The sequence below is a fragment of the Tasmannia lanceolata genome, unplaced genomic scaffold (genome assembly GCF_043159265.1).
Source record: "Tasmannia lanceolata isolate RefF3 unplaced genomic scaffold, GAP_Taslan_0.1 ptg000002l, whole genome shotgun sequence".
Classification (NCBI taxonomy): Eukaryota; Viridiplantae; Streptophyta; class Magnoliopsida; order Canellales; family Winteraceae; genus Tasmannia; species Tasmannia lanceolata.
The window spans coordinates 15,896,269-15,909,003 of NW_027518679.1; the positions used below are offsets into that span (position 1 = coordinate 15,896,269).

At 38.2% G+C, this 12,735-nt stretch overlaps 1 protein-coding gene across 1 annotated transcript in view; it reads right to left on the reverse strand.

The window, feature by feature from the left end:
- Positions 1-10,133: 10,133 nt before the first annotated feature.
- Positions 10,134-12,735, reverse strand: part of UBP27 (ubiquitin-specific protease 27) — a 53,835-nt gene continuing 51,233 nt past the window's right edge. Inside the window, exon 12 of the mRNA XM_077381313.1 lies at positions 10,134-10,309. The gene's annotated coding sequence lies outside the window, so the exon portion shown is untranslated. The remainder of the gene's footprint in view (positions 10,310-12,735) is intronic.

The following is a 12,735-nucleotide window of genomic DNA, read 5'->3' on the forward strand; positions in this document are numbered from 1 at the left end:
ATTTGGCACAAAAGGCTAGGACATGCGAATATGGATCTAATGTCGAGGTTTGCTTTAAAAGAAATTGTGAAAGGTTTACCCAAGTTAAAATATAAGAATGATATTGTATGTAGAGGTTGTCAACTTGGTAAACAACAAAAAGATTCATTTAAACCCAAGCATATCATATCTACTTCTAGACCATTACAATTATTGCATATGGATTTGTTTGGTCCCATGAAAACATGTAGTCTTAATAGTAAAAGATATGTGTTTGTGATTGTTGATGATTTTTCTCGATTTACTTGGGTTTGTTTTCTTGCATCCGAAGATGAAACGTTTAAAAAATTTTGTACTTTATGCAATACATTACAAGTTGAAAAAGGTTGCAAGATTTTCAAAATTAGGAGCGATCATGGAACAGAATTTGAAAACATTCACTTTAGTTCATATTGCAAAGAACATGGAATTGATCACAATTTTTCAACACCTAAAACCCCACAACAAAATGGTGTAGTGAAGAGGGAAAATAGGGTTCTTCGGAAAATGGCTAGGTCTATGCTTCATGAATGTGCCTAGAATCTTTTAGGCGGAAGCCGTTAACACGGCTTACTATGTCATTAATAAAGTCATGATTAGGCCTCATACTCACAAAACACCTTATGAGCTTTGGAATGATAGAAAGTCTAATATTAAATATTTTAAGATGTTTTGATGTAAGTGTTATATCTTGAATATAAAAGATAACCTTCACAAATTTGATGCCAAATTCGATGAAGGTATTTTCCTTGGATACTCCACTAGAAGTAAATCATATAGAGTATTCAATAGAAGAACACTATGTGTTGAAGAAATCATCCATGTGAAATTTGATGAACTTAGTGAAGAAATAAAAATATCACATGATAATGAAGATTATGAGGTTACCCCCGAAACACAAACCAAAACGAAACTGAAAATGAAGTGCCTGTTTATAATATTAGCGAAAACTTAGAGACACTAGATCTAGAAAGTCCTCCTAAAGAGGTTGATGATCAAGGGAAAGGGAAACGGATTCTATCCGGTCACCCAAGTACTCAAATCATTGGTGATACCTCTCAAGGAGTCAAAACAAGGTCTCTGTAAATTCCCAAAAATACCCTACTTAAATTTTCGTCCCCCCTCTTTAAAAGAGGGGCATTTTTGTCCGTCTGAAATTAACTCTGATTAGGGCTTCCTAATAAAGCTTATAAATACATCTTTTTATGGCTAAACAAACCCTAAATGTTTTGTTTAAGCCCGAGAGAAAGAAATTAGAGAAAGAGAAGGAGAAGACCGAGGAGATTGCGATTTTGAAGTCGAAGCCGCGAGTCCAGGTAAAACCTATGAACATGAAAGATTTGGATACTTAGAAATCCTAAAACAAGGGTTTGAAAAGAGAAAAGAAATAAGATCTTTGATTAATATGAATAAGAAATAAGAATCTTTGGGTTGATCTTGAGTTTCTTGGATCCGATATTGAATTGCGATCCCAACGAACTCAAAATCAATATATTTGAATCTGAATTCAGAAATTAGAACTTTGGAGATTCGACGTAGAATCTTTGATGATTTCTTTCTTAAATTATGCATACGAATTCGGAGCGTGAAATCGGATTTAATGGATTCCTCTCGCCGATACGGATTCGACCTCGTGCGTTTTGAACCCCAAACGAAGGAGTTACGGCCGTTTTAGTGACAAAAAACGGAGGAAATCCCGTTTAGAAGAAATCTGGGTCCGCGGGTGGGGCGGACGTCCGAAAAATAGCGAACGTCCGTGAGTACCAAGTTTGGCGACAGAGGGATCCTCGGACGTTCGTAATTCTCGGACGACCGGCGCGATAATTTTTCCCAAACTTCAGAAATTCATAACTTATTCAAATGGGCCCTTATTTGTCACCTATGTTCTAATCTGATCAGGATATTAAATCGTAGTTCGAATTAAGAAAGGAATCGAACTTCTTTGAGGTACGTAATAACGTACTACTTTGGGTATTCTAAACCCTTCTCATTTGAATCAGTATTGACTTTAGAAACCTGTATTGATACTTTGAACTTCTGAATTAGCTTTGAGTCCATCATGCAATTTTGTTTCACGTACTGTTACTCTTCTAAACCTTTGAAATAACTGTTCTGAAATACTATTATAAACATCCGTTCTGAACTCTGAACCTGTGAACTATTAGTTTGAAGTTTGAATATTCTGAACCATTTGAATATGAACCTTGAACATTTTGAACACTTCTGTGGAGGCTTGGATAATTTCTAGACCCTGCCATATGGGGGTAAAACATTTGGCAACTCTAGACCCACCGTGGGGGTAGTACACTGGAACTTCTGGCCCGTCAGTGAGATAAAACGTTGGCCCTGTCAACTTGTATCTGAACTTCAGGAACTGATTTCGAACACCGTGGACTGTCGGTGTATAAGCAATAACATGTCTTCTGAACCATCCTAATGACTCTGAAGTGTATTTGAACTCTGAACCTTCTGTACATGAACTTTGAAATCTCCAACTTTGATCCGAACTAAGATTTGGAATTTAGAACCATATTTGACATGCACTTATAACTGTTTATACCTAATGAATCAGTTAAGATCTTTGGAATCAGTTTTGACTTTGACTATCTAACCCTATTGAATCCTGACATGTTAGTGAAATCCAAGTAGTGACTTGGTTTGGCAACCTAGAGGGGGGGTGAATAGGATGTTTATAAAACTTTTTCCTTTTGAAAACTTTTACTAATTTCACCCTAGTTTTATCCCTTGTTTAATTAAGTTTGAAATGGTTGAACTTAAACAATATTACAAATTAATGCAAGTTCAAAAACCCTTGTTAATTAGCAAACTTCATTAAGTGATTTAATAGCCTAGTTAGCAAGGTTAAGATATTTAGATTGATTATCAATGCTAACTACTCACTCAATTCTAAGTAACAATGCAAGCACAAATAATCAAATAAGAGAGTGAGAGGGAGTGAGAGAAATACCAATCACACAAGTAACACAGAGATTTATAGTGGTTCGGCAAACGGCCTACTCCACTCTTCTCAAGGTCGCACTTGAGGATTTCCACTATTGAGACCTCCACGATGCCCAGCTCCAAGGCTTTTACAATCCAAGGGAATTAAATAAGGATGCCCTTCCACCTTTACAATGACTCTCCTTCTCCGCCGAGTTCTAAGCGGTTTCTCTCAAGGGAATTAAAAACGGATGCCCTTGCCATCGATCGAATGAAGAAGATGATAAAAGATTTGCCTCTATGTAGGCTACAATGCAAGTTAAAGCTCCAAGGATGCTCTCAAGAATAAACAAGTTTAAGCCTAAACCAATCTCAAATGATTTTCTCAAATCAAGGCACAAGAGGTTGGTGAGAGAAATTAACCCAAAAATGGTTGCAAATAAGTTTCTAGGGTTTGTTAAGGTTGGAACATGTTCTTCTAGTGTTTTAGATCCATACAATGTGTATATATAGAGTTCCAACTCAATATGACCGTTTGGGGGTGGTAATATCAAAAAACAAATTTTAATTCAAATCCTAACGGCTCTTTTCTGTGCTGTCGCGAGGTTCTCGGAGTTCCGAGAACCATTCTCGGAGTTCCAAGAGAACGGTCAGAAGAAGAAAAATTCTACTGGACCATTTCTCGGAGTTCCGAGAAATTTTCTCAGAGTTCCGAGAAAATGACCAGAAGTGAAAAATACTACTGGACCATTTCTCGGAGTTTCGAGGGAACTCTCGGAGTTCCGAGCTCGGAGCTCCGAGAAGCCTATGAACAGCATATTTTCCTGTTTTTGTTGCTGAATTCATTTGGGTTTTTGGAACTCAATTTACCCAAGTTAAATGGAATGTCATGAGGGTCCCACAATGATGGAACACCACATGGTCATTCACTAAACCAATTAGGCTCTAAGGGTATGTTGTAGTCTCTTTGGAAAACATGATTTTTCACTAGTTTTAGGGGTTTAAAAATGTGCCTTGGCAAGAGGAAATCCAAGAGAGATAAGAATACATTCTAACCTTTCTATCACTCTCTTGAACTCTTCTCTTGAGCTGGGATCTTCTATGGTTGAGCTTCCATGCTTGACATCTTCAAGTTGTGGTACAAGCTCCTTGGTCCTTTGTATTAGGTTCTTGATCCTCCAGCTTTGGCCTTCATGAACTTCTCTATATGTTCAATGCTTGATATGGATGATGTTGAGCTTCTCCTTGGTGGATCCTCCAAGGTGTGATTTGTCCAAGAATTCTCTAGCTCCTTTGTCCATTGGTTGGTTCATCTTCAAGCATAGGCCAACAAGGTGTGTGCTAGTATGATTTGACTTATGTAGGACCTGTCTAAAGCACAACACTCAAGGCAAACAATTAGTCCATAAAAGACTAATCAATTTGTGTTTGTTAATCATCAAAACAAGGTGATTGAATGAACCCATGGGGAACCCTTAGGCTTACAGTTAGACTGTGCTTAGAGTAGGGCTTTATTATGTACTGAGCTTATCAGCTGACTGTGGTTATTTAATATTTTGCAGGTCTTGGCCCTCGTGAAGATAACGAGGAACAGGACGCTTAACTTTGGATTTGGACTCAGAAATTTAATTTAGTTATTTCAGTTTATTAGAAAGTGAGTACTTGAATAAAATGTAAAGACATTATTATTTATTACTTTGACTCTTTGGGAAGAGATGAGATTTGATTTGACTCTGATGGGTCCGCATTAATCATTACTTTGATATTTTAGTTATGAAATCTCAGGTTATTTTCTGTTATTGCTTTGCAGCCTTGTACATTTGTGAGATTCGTCTTGGAGGTGTATGGCGCTGTCATGTCCTACGCCCAGGGTGGGGTTTGGGGCGTGACAGTCTCAGTATAGAAATGTGTGTGAGTTTGCTGCATTCTTGTCATATATAGAGCCTAAGAGTATAGATGAGGCGGAGAAAGATGATTTTTGGATTATTGCCATGCAAGAGGAGCTAAATCAATTCGAAAGAAATAAAGTTTGAAAATTAGTTCCTAAACCTAAAGACCATCATGTGATTGGCACTAGATGGGTCTACAGAAATAAGTTGGATGAACAAGGTGAGATTCAAAGGAACAAAGCTCGATTGGTAGCCCAAGGTTACAATTAAGAAGAAGGAATCGACTATGATGAAACATTTGCACCCGTAGCCCGGTTAGATGCCATTAGGATGCTTCTTGCATTTGCTTGCCATAAAGGATTCAAGCTATATCAAATGGATGTCAAGAGTGCATTCCTAAATGGATATATAATGGAGGAAGTTTATGTTGAACAACCTCCAGGATTTGAAGATTTCAAATTCCCTAACCATGTCTATAAATTGGACAAAGCCCTGTATGGATTAAAGCAAGCTCCTAGAGCTTGGTATGATAGGCTTAGTTCATTTTTATTAGACAAGGGTTTTGATATGAGTAAGGTTGATAAAACCATTTTCATCAAACGTCAAGAAAGTGACATACTCATTGTACAAGTATATGTTGATGATATCATCTTTGGATCAACAAATGAGAGTATGTGTAAAGAGTTTGCTCAATTCATGCAAGATGAAATTGAAATGAGCATGATGGGAGAACTCAAATATTTCCTAGGTCTACAAATTCATCAATTAAAAAATGGCATATTCATTAATAAAGAAAAATATACAAAAGAATTGCTTAAAAAGTTTGGGATGGATAGCTCTCCAACAAAGCCTACTCCTATGAGTACTTCCACCAAACTAAGCAAAGATGATCTTGGCCCATCTATTGATCAAAAGAAATATAGGGGTATGATAGGGAGTCTACTATATTTGACTGCTAGGCGACCGGACATCATGTTTAGCGTTTGTTTATGCGCTAGATTTCAGTCAGACCCTAAGGAATCCCATTTGTGATGTGTCAAGAGAATATTCAAATATCTCAAGGGAACTCCTAACCTAGGTTTATGGCATGAAAATTCCAATGATTTAAACCTAGTAGGGTATTCGGATGCTGACTTTGCCGGATGTAGAGTGGATCGAAAAAGTACAAGCGGCACTTGTCAGTTCATAGGTAGATCCCTTGTTTCATGGTTTAGTAAGAAGCAAAATTCAGTCTCCTTATCCACTACAGAGGCCGAATATATTGCTGCAGGAGCTTGTTGTGCACAAGTCCTTTGGATGAAGAACACCTTGGAGGACTATTGTCTCAACTTTAAGTGTGTTCCAATCCATTGTGATAACACTAATGGTATCAATCTAACCAAGAACCCTATCCAACACTCAAGGACAAAGCATATAGAGATAAGACATCATTTTCTTAGAGATCATTCACAGAAAGGTGACATATCAATTGAGTACATTCACACTGATGCTCACCTTGCTGACATATTCATATCAATTGAGTACATTCACACTGATGCTCAACTTGCTGACATATTCACCAAACTCCTAAGTTAAGAGAGATTTTGTGATCTTAGGAGTGGTTTGAATGTGTGGTCACTTCAACAGGTAAAAGAATTTTGAACTGGCATGCATATACATATATTCTATATATTTGAATGCTTGTGTGCTAAGGAAAGCATGGTCATGCTTGTATGTATCTAGGCATGTATTCTACAAAACAAAAAGGGGAACGAAACAAAAAAATGGGGGATTTTCACTTGTTTTATCCTTCCCCATTCTTTTTTATGTGAGGAAAGGGAGAGAAGAATGGTAAATTGCTTATGTATATATGTATGCATGTGTGCTCTCACTTGTTTGCTCTCACACTTTTGTGTTCCATGCATATGACTTCCCTAGTCACCATGTAGTGTTCCATGCATAAGATTTCCCTAGTCACCATGTTAGCTCTACCTATGCTTATCATGGACTCGTTGTCATTTATTCTAAATTGTGTCATAAATCTTTTAATCTTCATATGTATGATAAGCATATATTGAGGGGGAGACAAAATGTACATAAATGTTTTATTAAGGGGGAGCCTCCAACCCCATAATCAATTTAGATTTGTCATCATCAAAAAGGAGGAGAAGGTAAGCCCAAGGGTACATCCCTCTCTTATTTTGATGATCAACAAACACATATTGATGGTAGTTTGCTAATGATTGCTCTAGTGTTGTGATTAAGACAAGGTTCATTCATGTCAAGACTTGGAGCAAGAAAAACAAGGGCTAGTCTTGAAGTCAAGTTTTAGTGGTCTCCCTTCAAGCCGTATGGTGTATTGAAGAATCAAGGGAACCACAAGTGCAAGAACATGTTCGAAGACTATCTCAAGACAAGGAGATGATCATGCAAGCGCCCAACAAGATTGAAGATCAAGAAGACCTAACGTTATAGTTTTTAGAATGCATGGGAGTCTTCTTTGCATTTTGTGTTTCCATGTTTTGATGTTTTCAAAGCATCTTTAAAACCATTTTTCTAAGTACATTGATTTATTTGAAAACACATGATTAAAGCCCAAAGACCATGGCCCAAAGTCCCTCAAACAAATATTTTAAAACTAGATTTTTAACACAGGGCCGGTCGACCGGGCTAAGCCGAGCGACCGCGGGACATCTCGAAATTTATCGGGCCGGTCGACCGGGACAATGCGGTCGACCGCGGAATCGTTTCTAGAAATCCAGAAAACATCCAAATGGGTATTGGAGGTCGACCGCGACCCCCTCGATCGACCGTGTAACGTTTTAAGGCAAAATAATTTTTAGAAACAGTTTGCCCATGGCGGGCGACCGCGAGGGTCCGGTCGACCGCATAAGCCTTTTTCAAGCCAAAATATTTTTCAAACAGTTAGCCCTCTGCGGGCGACCGCGTTGACCTCGGTCGACCGCGGCGATAAAGATTTTGAAAATCAAAAAGGCGCCCGATAAGGGCGGGCGACTGCCGTGGCTCGGTCGACCGCGACGGTATCGCGAATTAGCCGTTGGGGTCTGCAGTGGGTAGGTGCAACCACCCAGTTTTATTACAGCTTTGCCGTTGGTTCTTACCAAATGAACTAGGGCTATTTAAACCCCAACAAAGACCCTCATTTCTACCTTTTGAATATTTGAAAATCAAACTTAGAGCTTTCTCTTGAAAATCAAAAGGATCCTTCTTCAAATCCCTTAAGCATTTAAACTTGCATTCACTTCTTGCCAAGAGAATCTCTCCAACAATTTAGTTTCAATTATTGGGAGAATATTGTGAGCTTGAGAGTTGTATATGCCTTAAAGAGGCTTGAGAGCATTTCATTCCCTATTTTCTTTTCTTTATTGTATTTGGAGTTGCAAAGAGGAGTTTCTTTCTTCAAGGCGGTGGTGCAACGAAGAAGAACGTCCTCGGAGGCTGATTGTAAACAAGGGTGTGTCCCCTTGTGGAGGAGGTGATCATTTGTAAATGCTTTGTGAGGCGGCGTTGAGGAGTCTCACTATAGTGGAGAAAATTCCAAGGAAAGGAGAAGTACTTGGGTAGTGGAGTAGGTCAAGATGTGACCGAACCACTATAAATCATCGTGTGGTCTCCTTACTCTTCCTCCTCTCTCTTGTGGTGTTGGTAATCTCTTTCCCTTTTATTTTTAATATAACTTGAACAAGGGTTAGAACTAATTAGGCCAAACTCACTTGCCGTAGCTTTTCAAATAGAAAAAATTAAAAACACCAATTCACCCCCCTCTTGGTTGTTGCCCTTTGGGATTTCACTCTTACAATGTCTTCTTTCTTAACGGGGCGAAGAGTAGACCCTCACAACGTCTTCACCTTTGATACCGGGCCGAAGAGAAGACCCTCAAACACAAATGAAGAAAATAAAAGAAAAACTCTCTCAATGCCTCCTGAATGGCGGATTACAAAGATTAACGCTCACAAATTCTCAAAAGATAGAAAATGTAAGAAGCCTAGTGGAGTTCCTCTTGATAGAATGTAAAAATCAAGTTCAAAGAGGTTTTGCTTTTGATAGAAGGTTTTAGCTCAAAGAAAATGGGTTTTGGTCTTTCTCAAAATGTTCAAAAGCTTGTAGAGATAGGTTTTAATGATGTATATATAGTGTATTTGAAAATATGACCGTTTGGGGTTAAAACTGTAAATAACTGGGTTGAAAAAGTCAACTTGCGAAAACCCCAACGGCTAGTTTGCCCGACCGTCGTGGTTGACCAAGCCACCGCGGTCGCCCGCTCCTATCGGGGGCCCTTTTTTATTTTCAAATTCCTTACCGTCGCGGTCGACCGGCCCCATGGCAATCGCCCGGCGAGGGCTACATGTTCGCTCCAATTTTAAGCTCAAAAACCTATCCCGGTCGACCGACCCAAACCATGACGGATTGTTCTATCTCAAACAGAACAAATTCCGTGGTCGCCCGGCTCATCCTGGTCGACCGGCCCGATAAAATTTCGGATGCCGTGAATTTTCAGGTGCCATTGCGGGGTCGCCCGGCATAGCCCGGTCGACCGGTCCTGTGTAAAATTTCATTTTTAACTTTAAAGTTCAGGGGCTTTTGGCCATGGGCTTTGGGCTTAAGTCCTAAGTTTTCAAACACATTTTGGGGTGTGTGTATGGTTTTCAAAGATGTAAAAAGTTGAGTATGAAAACCATTTGAAAACCTTTTGAAAATGCATTTAAACATAAAATCAAGAGGACTATAGATACATTCTAAAAATGAATACCATGAATCTTCTTGGAATGTATCAGCTCCTTTGCACTTCCATGGACTTCTTCAGCTTGAGTGAACATCTTGAACTTGATTCGGCTCTTGTGACTTCTCCTCCAATCTTCAATGCATGTTGCATGGTACATAAGGTGTCACCAATGGCATATTCAACTCCAAGCTCCTTCTTGACACTTGTTAGGAACTTGTGGAATCTTCATGATGAGCTTCTTTACTTGAACATCTTCAAATGATGATGTCTTCACTGTAGGTGCAAGCTCTTGGTTCCTTTGCTCCTTGATCCACAAGCCATGTGTTGTGAAGAGTTGTGTAATGGCGATTATGATATGAAATTCCTGTATACAACACAACATCTCAAAGCAACACATTAGTCCATAAATGCTAATCAATTTGGTTTGCTAGCATCAAAACAAAAAGGTAAGGTGAATGATTAACCCATGGAAACCCTTGGGCTTACAAAAGTTGAACCATGCAATAAACAGAGCTACTAAAATAATAACCAATTAATTAACTATCAGAGTAATCAATGCGGAAACTAAAATCTCTTGTCCAATAGACTACATCAATTTAAACCAAAAAAAAAACTATATGTTCATTCCTACTAAAGCTACTGTCTCAATTAAACTGAATAACAGGAATTAATAAACTCTTAGACTGTCGCCCTTGCTCACTCTCAAGCCCGCGAAATCAAGCATTCTTCTATTCATCACCTGTAACATAGAATGCATGGAATGAGCCAGTGAAATAGACATGACTACACTAATAATATTATATCAATAAATAGAAACAACACAACTAGCAATCTATGCAATAATTGTAACTTTCATAGCAATCTGGCTAGCAAAACTATATAACTGGCATAAACATGCGTTTACTATAACTGTAACTTGTAACTGCGCTTGATGCCTAGTGTAATGAGACTAGTACTGCTAGTCTACGTAGCCAACGGAATCTTCCTACTAACTCGTAGGAAGCCAAATCCCAACGATCTGGTAAGGGATTACACCCTCGAAAATACTGCGTAGGGTAGAGCTCTCGAAAATACTGCGATGAGCCACAACTACGGCTTGATCCGTGACCTTCCTTCGACGGCCTAGAAAAAGTCACACACACTAGTAATCATGCAAAACACTTCGTCTCAAAGGACATTAACTGTTGCATCCTTACTCAGACAACACCATATCTTGATGCAAAACTGTGACTATAAAGTCTAACTGACACATACGTGCGTGTGGTAGATCCGAACTAGGAATCATACCATATTGTGAATATTGACCCTTGTGTACACTAACACAGTCAATATCAATCAAGAACATGCATAACTTTGCATAATAAATCATATTCAATATGTTGAATAACTATGGTAGAACAAGTCTACTCACCTGTGGTACTTGTCTGTGTTTGTTTCCCACGAACAAGATCCTCAAATCACTGTGTAGTATCACCTACAGTCCCTATTAACCCTTAATTAACACTTTGGATTAATATCTAGGTCTTACGGAACAAATCTGTGTCCTCAAAACTGCCCGGAAAAATATTCCAAAGATTCGGCATTAATAGTGTGTTCGGGCGTCCGAAACTCACGATTTGGATTTTCCCAATTCGCTCAAGAACACTAGTTTTCTTTGAATTTCTACCCGAAAACCCCATTTCCTCCTTTCTTTAAGTATATTAAAATATCTTAATAAATTCCCTCTTGATTTTGTCAATCGATTAGGGCATCAAACGCGGAAAGTCGCGAAGATATTCAGGAAATCAATTCCCACAACCCTAATCTATGATTCTTTATTCGAGAAATACAAGATTTCCACCTCGAATCTATAGTTGTTGTTTTTAATCCAACAAACCCTAGATTAAACTTTTAATCTTCTCCTCAAGAGATCTTGGATCTCGGTGGAGATTATAAAATTAAATTCTACATACCTTTTGTTGGTGACTCCTCAAGAATTCCTTATGCTTTTCTTCCTCCAAGACACCAATCTCTCTCTCTCTCTACGTTTCCTCTCTTCTTAGGGTTAGATTTTTGCAACTTTGTGGGTTAAAAGAGTGTATATATAGTTTCCCCTCTAAGAGTCCCTTATTTAGTAGTCTTTAGAAGCCCTAATTGACTCAAACTAGGTCATCCTATTTTTCCTCTAATTTTTGAATGAAAATTAGCATTTAATTTAATTAATTTCATTAATAAAAATGCCTAAAATACCCCTCCAAAAACGTTGAATCGTTTTGGGGTATTTCAAGAACCAGATTTTTTTTCTTTGCATTTGATTTTTTGTTGTGAAAACCAGATTATTAGGCTTCGAACCATCTTCTTCCTCTTTTCAGGTAAAATAATTGAACCAGTAGAATAGAACCTTAATTAACTGGACGAAAACCAGTTCATTAGGGTTCGATTCTACTTGTTTATTAGAATCGAACTAGTATAATCAATTTTTTAGGGTTATTTTTACTCTGAATTCTATGAAAAATAACCATTTTCCAACTGCTTTATTAGTGTTTGATTCAAGTGGTTTATTAGGGTTCGATTATTTTACCTTGTTTCAATTGTTGTTGCTGTTGATTTCACTTTTATTTCACTTCGGTTGTTGTTGATTTATTGCCATTTGTATTTATTTTTCTACGCATTTGAGTTCTTAATTTATGATAGTGGTCCTGTATTTTGCCACTTGTGAGTTGGATATGATTACCTAACATCTCAATGGCCAATGTCCTTCTCGGGTAATGGATGATACTATGTCAATTGTTTGGGGGTTATCCATTGATGATGTTGATGCTAATAGGTTAATTATCGTTGATGATACGTTATCACAACTTGATGGTGGTTTAGTAAACGATGAAGTTGAGGGGAATGTATTTCTTTTGGTTGGTAAGGAGGAAAATCCTAATGAGGGTGCGTTGGTTTGTGTTGATAATGAAGAGGGTTGCAGTGGTATTTTGCAGACTCCTACTAAGGATAATGGTATGAGCAATGTAGCTCATAAACTAATGGAAAAGCAGCAGGTTGATAGTGAGGTAGCTGCCTACGACTTTTACAATGTATATGGTTTGTCTACAGGGTTTGGAATAAGGAAATGCAGGACCAGTAAGTCGAGGAAAACAGGGAAAGTGATATTTAGGAGATTTGTTTGTGATAAATAAG